Below are 11,906 nucleotides of genomic sequence, written 5' to 3' on the forward strand. Positions count from 1 at the left end.
AGCCATTCAACCAAAAATTATTCATCGCTAAAAACAAAATTTGTCGATAAAAAGCGGATTTCTTTCACATTCGAACCGAACACTGATTTTGGTAATAAAATTCAATGATTTGCAAGCGTTGCCGTTAGTAAGTCTATTCATGATGAAATGTCAGCATACTGAGCACTTTTTCGACACCATGTCTGAAATCCCACGTGACTGTCAAATACTAATGCATGAAAATCCTAACCACAAAAAATCACTCCGATATAAAATAATTAGTACATAATTTTTAGAATAGTTCCCTACAGGTTTCATTAATGAAAATATAACCTACTTCTACTACCGTTAGCTCTTTTAGTGTTATCGTTAAGAAGTTTATGACTTTAAGATATTACTTGCTGTTGAAAGTTACTGAAAATCTCTGTTGAAATTTATATAACTCTGAACAGCTAAGTAATGCCATAATTCAAACTTTGGTGCCACGATAAACTTAATACTAGACCAAGAAGTTGTTAATTTCAATACTCAAAATCAAGTGAATCCCTTTGAAGAGCGTGCTTTATTCTGAGATACAGGAAGATACAATGGTAACTGTACTCATTGAGGACTCTCTTCAAAGTTCACGTTTTTAATGAATATACTCATCATAAGGTTCTATTATGGCTTCCAACCCAACTGTATTTTGGCTGAAATTTGAAATTGGAATAATGGTTCTCACTCAACCCCTCAAAAACGCTTTCGGTTGAAGTGTTGTCAGCTTTTTTTTGGTATTACGCTTTTCAACTCGGTGCCTGTGGCTGCAGTAATAAAGAATGTCAACTGCTAACAAGCAATTGTGTTAACCAGTTCGGAATTTATTTAGAAAAACATTAATAAAAAAAAAATGGGTAAAAACTATTTTATAATGAAAAGTTGAGTCGGTGAAGTAAAAAACTCGCAACTGGACGAGGCAAATGTAAACATTACTAAAATAAAATGAAGAGACCGTGGAATAGTGTTTCAAATTTAAAGAATCGATAAAATTCCTTGGAAAATATTTTTGAGTCAAATTTTAATTTTTGAAGTGTTCTTCGGTCATTGGTTTTATGCACCTGTGTACAAATATGGTGTGAATAACATTTAAAAGTCAGGTTTGGCAAAATAATCATAGATATTGTTGGTTATTTCAGTCCAAAGATAAAAACATTTAAAATGCATTCTTGATAACTATGGCAGCAAGGGAATGGAAAGTTTGTGGTAACGTTCCTTCATCTCATTTAGTAAAAACAAAATTATTAGGTAGTTCGAATGGATTTGAGTGATCACGATGTGCTTTCTTATACGCTGTACATCAATTTTGGCCAACATGTTTGTCATCGTAATATAATAAAAACTAATGTCCATTGTAATATTTATTAATTATTCACCTTAGTGAGCAATAACTAAAAATTGTTTTTATTTTTGGTTTAACAATTTTCAGCTGTGTAATTATCAGTCAAATCACTTTTTACGTTCTTAACACCAATCGAACTTCGACTGAAAGTAGTTGAAAATCTTATCACCAAAAAAAGAGTTGAGTTGATCTAAATTTAAGTTGCTGCAACTTCAAATCAACCGAATGGAGTTGAAACCCGTAAATTGGTATAAATTACTTACGTTGGACAGGTATTTTCTCAAAAACCCCTATTACGGTTTTCAACTCAACCGCATTTTGGTGATGTCTTGAAATTCGGTATCATCGATAACAAATCAACTCGTCAAAACTTTCGGCAGAAGTTTTGTTAAACTTCAACTCTGTTTTGGTTTTACGAAAGTTTTCAACTCTGAGATAGAGGGAAACAAACGTAGCATTATTACGTGGTATTACTTGTAGGATTATTTTGAAAAATATTAATATGAAATACATAGAAACCAAAGGTTTCGTTCAACTCGTACAAAAACGAGGCAAGCCCAAATTAAGAAAAACTTAAAGAAACTAAGATACGACCTACTGTATTAGGAACAAGTTTTTTTGGCTGAAGTAAAAGCTTTTTTGAAGCCTTGTGCTCGTCTTAAGTTGATACAGTCACTTGACTGAAAACAGTTGAAGTTCGTAATTCAATCCATGAGGAGTTGGAAGACCGTAAGAGGAGTATTAGTTTTGTTGTGAAACTTGCAACCTAGAGAGACTCTAGCAGCTAAAGAGAACAATTCACTCCTGAAATTATGCCATACATGATATGAAAAACGGTCTATACTTTGGGTTAAAGAAAATAAGATTGACGCCTTCGCCCAAGAAACTGATTCTATTTTGTCATTCCGTAACACTCACTTGTCCATATTAGAGTTTTTGGTCAATACCAAAAATATTCACGCAAAAAAAAAAACAACAAAGTCATATTGTAGAATTTCACCAGATTGCTTGTTGATAGCAATCTTGAAATCTCTAACTGTTACATGCGTGCGATAAGTGGGATGATATATCGAGCTCTAAGTTATTTCCCCACCTTAGAAGCATGCTGCTCTCTGTAAACAACCAGTGGCAATAAGTAAGGTATATTTGAGCTGAAACTACAGCAAAAACTTTTGTTATCAACCTAACTTTGCCGTAATAAAGATAATAAATTTTCTTAACTACTGATTTATGTATCTCATTGAACTAAATGGAAAAATATTTCATTAAGAATATAATGGGATTATCTTTGATTTACTAGATCTCGAAGCCATGGTAATGGATATGCCTATATAATTTAATTATTGGAATGTTCCAATAAGAAAAACTAATAGAACAAATGGGGTGGTCGTCAGCCCACCAATCGCGTTTGGTTGAACAACTACTTGAGTTATGCCGTTATCCATCACTCCGCTGGTGCTTACTGCTCTACCCAAGCCTCCTACGCTCAACAGATGCGCAACATACAGAGCTACCATATGGACTCTTTAGGTTGGCCCGACATTGGTTACAACTTCGATCGGTGGTGACGGTCAAGTATATGAGGTCGTGGCTGGAATTGATGGGTGCTCGCGCGTCAACTGGAATGGTATCTCAATTGGCATATCCTTTATGGGCAATTACAACAGTGAGTTTTGTGTGAATTTTTTTTAGAATTATTAGTGTAATATGTGTCTTGTTTGCATTTTCAGACGATCGTCCAACTGCTGCGCAATCGCCGCCGCCAAGGGTATTATCGCTGATGCCGTAGCTCGTAGTCAAATAAGCTCTGGGTACATTCTGTACGGTCATCATCAAGTGGGTGCCACCGAGTGCCCTGGTAATAACTTATTCGCTGAAATCCGTTCTTGGCCACACACTTTCGCGTTTAGGTTCCTATGTGATATTAAGAAATAATATTTTGATAAAATAAATGAAATTAAATAAATAATTAAATTCCCTGATTTTTAAAGCTTTTTTGATGTATTTGGGGAAAAATGAGCTTGACCTAACATTTATAGAAAGTCTATAAACTTTAAAATATCCTTACTCATCGGGATTATACCGATAGCTTTTTTAATTGAAACCTATTCGAATACTTTGTACCGTTAGAAAGTGAATAGAAATTCTGAAGTTTTTCATGTGCAGACAATAACTATGTTCCTGCAAATTTAGGCGGAATTTGTGCAAAAACGGGCAACACTGAATTATTTTCTGCACATCAGCAGAGTATCAGCAAATATGCAACACAGTTGCTGTACAGCTATAATTATTACGTAGTTAGAAAGCACCCGAGTTTAATGTCAAAACCGCCGAGGAAATAGGTAAAGCGGTACAACAAACCGAATCAGTTAAACTAAAGACTGTCAATTATCTTAAAATTTTTGGGTATGACTTTGACAGTCTGTGCTTCTTCACTCCTCATACGACCGCGATTATCGCCAAAGTGCAGAGTCGCAACAAAATCCTCAAATCGCCAGCCCGCAGCACATGGAGAAATTGCCACGAGAAACAAGAGTGACCCTTGCCTTATCCAATATATGACTTGCGGAATGAGTCTCCGCATGGCCACCTCATTGCATGCCTCCACCAACCCCACTCATCTAACACTCCTCTCCTTTAGTCCGACCCCATCAAAACAGCACGTTTTTTGAGCCTACCGTTGCACACTGGTCGATTTCATAGGCCAAAAAATAAAAAAAAAGTTTGAAATTTACCACTGTTTGTATCAAAGCTATTTTTTTAAAACACAAATAAAACTAACGGTAAATACATTTTTGTTTCATCCTCATTCGTAGGGCTACGAAAAGCGAGAGAAGTGAGACAATAGAAACACGCGGAATGTGCAGTGAAAATAGCTTAAAAAATTATCTCTATAATAAATTAAATTGCAATATAAACGTTTTAATCCTTAAATCGAAATGAGTATTGATAACAAAGGTATATGTATGTTATATAAAAAAGTGGTTTTTATGTAATAATATGTTGTTTACTATTTTATACATCGATTTAAGGTATAAAAAAGTTGTGATCCCTGTCTCGGCCTCCAAATGAATCAAGTTTGTTTATATTTTTTAATGTTTTCTAAGTCGATGTTTTTTATTTGAGCTGTAACTTTTTGCAACTTTCTTTGTTATTCATGTTATTCTACCAGGCATGATATAATTTTTTGTATTTATAGTATGTGAACACATGCATATTTTTTATTGTTTTTTATGTTTTTTTTTCATCGTACATACGTATATACACATATTTGTGCTTTGGGTTTCATTTTATCATTTTCTCTTTTTTATCAAATGTTTGTTTTATACGTACTTTTTATTTAGGCACATCATATCTGTGCAAACTTTCACGCCTATATATAATATTTTATTTTTGAATTTTTTGGTGTTTAGAAAATTTGTGAAGTAATATCACTTCTATCACCGAAGAAATTTAATAAAGCTTCAGTATCTACTTATTAGAAGCTTCGTTAACTAAAAATTGGATTCTAACTTTTTACCCTGCTACGGATATGATAATATTTTAAATGAAAAACAGTTATCATGAGCAAATTAAGGTCTCAGAATCTGATGTTGAAGTTGAGAGATAAAAGAATTATTGAACCACATTGCGTCACAAATGTAATTAATGAACGGTATGAGTCCTCTAAATACCTATTATCGATAGGAATATGTGGCTTTGTTGGCAATTCTCAGAGCGAATATAAGCAAAAATTTGAAAATAATAATTTGGAATACAATAATTTATTTGTCACGACATATGTATGTCCCTCAACAACTAATAACAAGATCACAAATGATGAAGATCACAAACAAAATTTGGAAATACTGCAGACCTTCAATTTCAAAAAAATCAGTTTATTAAAACCTAAAAGTACTAGATTTGCACTAGATCCTGCAAAGGAATTAACTTTAAAATATTTCTGGTGTATAATCCTCCTTGTCAGTCCATAAAATTTAATTCACGCTCCCTATGTTATTCAATATGCACCAGTTTCACTGGAGCTGAGAGCTGAGTCATCAAGGACGTTAAGATGTATAGACTCCATCATATATGAAAGAGCTAACGGATCAAATACAAATCAGGACTTGCTAAACCGAATGCTTTTGAGCTAGATCCTTTCATCACCAGTCAAAGAAACTATCATGCAAAAGTAAATAAATTTTATTAAAATCAGTTTTTGATTTAGATGACTAAAATTCAAAAATTCTTTTTTTCGTTTATTAACTTTTTAATTTAATATAATTAATTAAAATTTGTTACCATCGGTGGGTGGCGAATTGGTGAACGGGAGAGGGAGATTTTAAAAAAAGCTTTGGCAAAAGTTTCATTTTTATTAAGGCAGTGGAAGTATTTTGGCCGCTGATTCCATATAAGACCGACCACTGTGCGTTGTATGACGACTTCGACGACCACTTAGCATCCTAACGGGGATTAGGTACCTGTGACAACAACTACAACAACAATTCAGTCGGATCCTAGCTTGATCTCGCTGGTAAATTTGAATATTTCATCGTTTTAAAATTAGATGCGGAAACAACAACAGCTATTATCAAAAATTCGACAAAGCCTCACTACAATTTAGCAATATGAAATTCCTCTCAAGGGGAGACCAATAATATAACAACCATTTATAATATATTATCTTGTAAAACGTTATTCTAATATTCCCCAGAGAGTTTTGAAAGCTTTTTTTGTCGATAGTTCTTAATCGTAATAAATTGGAGTCCGATTCTTTAGACTCGACTGTTCTCATAATGAAAACTTCAGAATTTCTATTAACTTTTTTAATGGTAAAGTATTGGAAAAGGTTTCAATTAAAAGCTATCGGTATAATCCCGATGAGTAAGGATATTTTAAAAGTTGATAGACTTTCCATAAATGTAAGGTCGAGCTCGTTTTCCTTCAAATACATCAAAAGCTATTCCCTGATTGTTATAGCTTTTTTGATGTATTTGAGGAAAACGAGCTGACCTAACATTTATGGAAAGTCTATCAACTTTAAAATACTTTAATATACTTTAATTATTTATTTAATTTCATTTATTTTATCAAAATATTATTTCATAATATCACGCGCTAGTGTGGCCATGAACGGATTTCAGCGAACAAGTTATTACCGGGGCACTCGGCACCTTACTTGACGATGACCGTACAGAATGTACCCAGAGCTTATTTTGACCACGAGCTACGGCATCAGCGAGAATAACCTTGGCGGCGGCGATTTGCGCAGCAGTTGGACGATCGTCTGAAAATGCAAATAAGACACATATTGCACTAATAATTCTTAGAAAAAATTCACACAAAACTCACTGTTGTAATTGCCCATAAAGGATATGCCAATTGAGATACCATTCCAGTTGGTGGCTTGAGCACCCATCGAATTCCAGCCACGACCCATATACTTGACCGTCACCACCGATCAAGAAGTTGTAACCAATGTCGGGCAAACCTAAAGAATCCATATGGTAGCTCTGTATGTTGCGGCATCTGTTGAGCGCAGGAGTGCGCTTGGGTAGAGCAGTAAGCACCAGCGGTGTGATGGATAACGGCATAACTCAAGTAGTTGTTCAGCCAAACGATTGGTGGGCTGACGACCACCCCATTCGGCGCGAGATGACCTGGTACGCTGAAAATGCTTGTGCACAGCAGAGAGCAGCTAGCAGTGTGATGAGAGCCTTGACATCCATTTTTCTAGTTGTTTTGTATTAACAGTTTGAATGCAAAGGAGACTGGATGACTTGAGTGGACAAATGTGGTTGCTTTTATATAAGAAGAATGGATCACATAGTTTTCTTAATAGAACATTCCAATAATTAAATTATATATAGGCATATCCACAATCATGGCTTCGAGAGATCTAGTAAAAAAAGTAATCCCATTATATTCTTAATGAAATATTTTTCCATTTAGTTCAATGAGATACATAAATCAGTAGTTAAGAAAGTTTATCTTGATTACGGCAAAGTTGGGATTGATAGCAAAAAGTTTTTGTTGTAATTTCAGCTCAAATATACCCCACTTATTGCCACCGGATGTTTTTACAGAGAGCACCATGCTTCTTATCGCACGCATGTAATAGTTAAGAGATTTCTAGATTGCTATCAACAAGCGATCTGGTGAAATTTAGCGCAATATGACTTTTGTTTTTCTTCTTGCGTGAATATTTTTGGTATTGACCAAAAATCCTAATATGGACAAGTGAGTGTTTAGGAGTGACAAAAAATAGAATCAGTTTCTTGGAGTGAGGGCGTCAATCTTATTTTCTTTAACCCAAAGTATGGACCGTTTCATATCATGTATGGCATAGTTTGAGGAGTGAATTGTTCTCTTAGCTGCTAGAGTCTCTCTAGTCGCAAGTTTCACAACAAAAACTAATACTCTCTGAATTACGAACTTCAACTGTTTTCAGTCGAAGTGACTGTATCAACTTAAGAGGAGCATAAGGCTTCGAAGCTTTTACTTTAGCCAAAAAACTTGTTCCTATGTACAGTAGATCGTATTTTAGTTTCTTTAGTGTTTCTTAATTTTGGGCTTGCCTTCGTTTTTTTCACGAGTTGTACGAAACCTTGTGGTTTCTATGTATTTCATATTAATATTTTTTCAAATTAATCCTACAAGTAATACCACGTAATAATGCTACGTTTGTTTTCCTCTATCTCAGAGTTGAAAACCGTAATACCAAAATAGAGTTGAAGTTTGACAAAACTTCTGCCGAAAGTTTTTGACGAGCTGATTTGTTATCGATGATACCGAATTCAAAACATCAACAAAAATGCGGTTGAGTTGAAAACCGTAATAGGGGTTTGAGAAAATACCTGTCCAACGTACGTAATTTATACCCATTTACGGGTTTCAAAAACGTGAACTTTAGAAGAGTCCTCAATGGAGTACAGTTACCATTATATCTTCTGTATCTTAGAATAAAGCACGCTCTTCAAAAAGGGGATTCACTTGATTTTTGAGTATTGAAATTAACAACTTCTTGGTGTAGTGATAAGTTTATCGTGGCACCAAGTTTGAATTATGGCATTACTTAGCTGTTCAGAGTTATATAAATTTCAACAGAGATTTTGCAATAACTTTTAATGGCAAGTAATAATAATTAAAGTCATAAACTTTTAACGATAACACTAAAGAGCTAACGGTAGTAGAAGTAGGTTATATTGTTTGATTAATAAAACCTGTAGGAAACTATTTCCGCTTTTTTACTAATTGGCTTGTTTATATTTATATTGCCATGTTCTTAATTCAAAATTCCTTTTTAAAAGTAAACACTTGCATGTTTTTTTTCAATTCTACGCTTTTTAGTGCATTTACAGTTAATAATTGTTTTACAGAATTTAAGTTCCAAAGCTTAGAATCCTGCACTCATTTTTATATCAAGATACCAACCTATCAGTATATAAGTGTATTTAAAACTTGTATATTATGCCTTCTAAGCGAGTTGAAGTCGATGAAGCGTTTCCACGGTTCAGTTGCATTAAATATTTTCCTTCCTTACAGCGTTATACTCCCAATGATCCCTTTATACATCAGCCTAAATTTTATAACGGCCGCTGGAATATGGCCACCGCAATACACATAGGCCTATTATTGTAAAGTGACGACTAGTAATGCCACCACTGCCAGAATCAGTGTCTTTAGGGAGATTTTTGATACTTAACTAGCATCAGGTGCAAAAATTTTCGCATCCAATAGGATTATAAATATGGTCCTTCATTTAGAATCGTAGACTCACAAGGTATTACAAAGTATCCAAATAAGATGAAAAATCCTCTTTGATGATGTATATATTATATAACTAATTATGGTATACTAGAAACTAACAAATGTAATACAAATAAAAACAGTTGTAAAGCGCTTGTGAGTAAGATTTTATTGAGTTGAAGACATAGTTTCAGTGTCTCAGTATCAAACATATGTATGTGTATGTACATATATAGTTTTGTGAGTTGAAATGTGGCAACTATATACCGAATGAACCCAAAGACTTCCAGCATAAAGATTCCGGGTTGTTAATGAATGAATAATCAGACTTGACCTAACGTTAGGTCTATCAAGTACAATCAAATTGTAAAGGAATGAAATAGATTATATTGTATATTAACGTTAGAATCTGCTATCTTTATCGATTGTCCAGTGAGAATTTCATGACATTTCATTGATTAGAAGTGAAGTTATTGCGTTTTAAGTGTCAGTATGTTTGTGTTACCGGTGCGAAAATGAGCTTCGAACAAAGAGCCAACATTAAATTTTGTTTAAAATTGGTAAAACTTTTACCGAAACGTTTCAATTGATGAAACAAGTTTATGGCGATGATTGCCTATCCCGTAGCAGAATGCAGGAGTGGTTTCAATGTTTTCAAAGTGGTCGTGAGGACATTAATGACGATCAAATATGTGGACCAATAAAATTCAGTGATCACCGGATATTCCATCGAAACTGCGTGAATTCATCAAAAAATCATAATTGATATTCACGAAAACGGAATTGAACATCTTCAAAAACATCGATTTATCGCATTTTTACCAAACATTTGGGCTTACGAAAGGTGCTGTGCAATATTTCACAAATTTACTGACGACCAAAAATTGCTCAGAATCCAAAAAGCTGTATTGAAGCAGAAGGAGACTATTTTGAATAAAATAAATTGATTTTAACAAAAAAACCATTTGTTCTGTGTTTTTTTAAGTCATGTTTACTTTGGAACGCTCTTGGTAAACCTTATGCATTTGCTAATATATTTATATGTATTTATCCTTACCAAAGTAAATGCGTAAACTTTACTCAACACACCCCTTTAAGTAATTTTATGGTTTAAGCTTTTAACTTTCATTTAAATATACAATAACAATCATTTTGCAAATTTCCAATTGTTTTCATTGTTAAATGAATAAATGATGAAAATGCAATTAATACATGCGGAAAGTGACTTTATTGGCTTTTATTGGACAATTTGTGCAGATCGGGAGGATAAATTGATCTGAATAAAGATAAATATGCAGCTACAGTGAAACTTCGATAAGTCGTAACCTGATAAAGAAGCGAAAAACCTTGATATTTCATAGTATTTCTTCGGTCCTTTGAAAATTCGGCGAAAAATGCATGTATTTCGGTCCCTTTGATAACTCTCGTATTTTTCTTGAGACAAAAAATTGAAAAATGTGTAGCAAAGCCTCTACAATTTTAGATTTATGATACAATGAATATTGCTCATAAAGCCTGGACAAAAAAATCGACTATTAAAAACTGTTTTTGAGCCTGCGGTTTTGTTAAGGATCAAAATGTAGTCGTAATCAGCGAAGATGTACTTCAATAAGAGAGTGGCCTCGTGTTCCACAAATGCAGAAACACGTGTAAACTTTGATAACTACATTCATGTTGATGATGAGTTGGTGATTACTGAAGCCTCAATGATGATGAAATTTGGATTTCGAAAACATCGACGATAAAAACGATGAAACATTTGAAATTCCCCGGTTTCCCAAAGGTTGCGAAAGCTTCAATTGAAAATTTGCGTCTTTTTTTTGGCATCAAATGTTAAAGACACTATTTTATTGACATTGTAAACATTGATAATGCCATAGATAAAATACGCCAAAATAATGTCCGTCAAAAACATATTACGGATTTCTTTTAAAATGAACACTTTTCTTAATTTTTTTGTACAATTTTTCAAAATACATACATACATACATATATTGATTGAATAACATATGTACTTTATATTTTAAAATTTAAATATGTACAATCATTTTCTTGTTTTTTATGTAAAATTAGAAAATAAATAAAAACCCTATAATTCGTATATTCTGTATGTTGCCTCTATAAGTTGTATAACTTGATAACTTGAACAACTCCATAATTCGTATTTCCATTGAGGTCCCTTGCAAATACGAGTTATCGAAGTTTCACTTTCTGTATCAAGTAAAGGCTCTCTAAAACTGTGTTCGTTGTTTTTCTTTTTGTTGAGGTGCATAAATGCGAAAATAACATACAAGTAGCATGAAATGGACCATTCATTGGTTTAAATAGTATAACATATATGTACTTACTTTGTTAATATGTATGAATGTACGTAACAGCAAACAATAATTTTTTGAGATTCTGTTGACTATCCGAGCAGAGTGGCGTTTCAATTTCAAAAGCTTTTTCGGAATGTATAATGTTTGTCTTTGACTAACCAGCTTATGACTCTTAGCGCTAATTTGGATCACACTTAGAAAATAAGCGGCTACCTTGGAATGTAACCGAGGAAAAAATCTGAATAATTTTGTGGCTTCAGGGGTTCAATATTGGACCAGGTTTTGAAAGTTCCATTTGCTTGTTTTAGAGAGTTGACAGTTGCGGACCAAAGTTCATCTAGCGTCAGTGTAATATCGTTCGTTTAGAATACCAAAAATTATTTCTCGAAACTATACTAGGGTAGTTTTTTTAAAGGAAGGAAATTTTGAAATGTAGTCAAACTACAATTCATTGTTAGCTTGTAAATCTCATATCGAAAAAAATAGTTTATTCACAACTTTTT

General features: G+C 33.6%; 2 pseudogenes; one reads left to right on the forward strand and one right to left on the reverse strand.

Moving 5' to 3' along the window:
- Positions 1 to 3,289, forward strand: part of LOC126762781 (uncharacterized) — a 151,175-nt pseudogene extending 147,886 nt beyond the window's left edge.
- Positions 3,290 to 6,454: 3,165 nt separating this feature from the next.
- LOC126763665 (peptidoglycan-recognition protein SC2-like) lies at positions 6,455 to 7,065 on the reverse strand (annotated as a pseudogene).
- Positions 7,066 to 11,906: the final 4,841 nt, after the last annotated feature.

Source organism: Bactrocera neohumeralis, chromosome 6 (assembly GCF_024586455.1).
Source record: "Bactrocera neohumeralis isolate Rockhampton chromosome 6, APGP_CSIRO_Bneo_wtdbg2-racon-allhic-juicebox.fasta_v2, whole genome shotgun sequence".
Lineage (NCBI taxonomy): Eukaryota > Metazoa > Arthropoda > Insecta > Diptera > Tephritidae > Bactrocera > Bactrocera neohumeralis.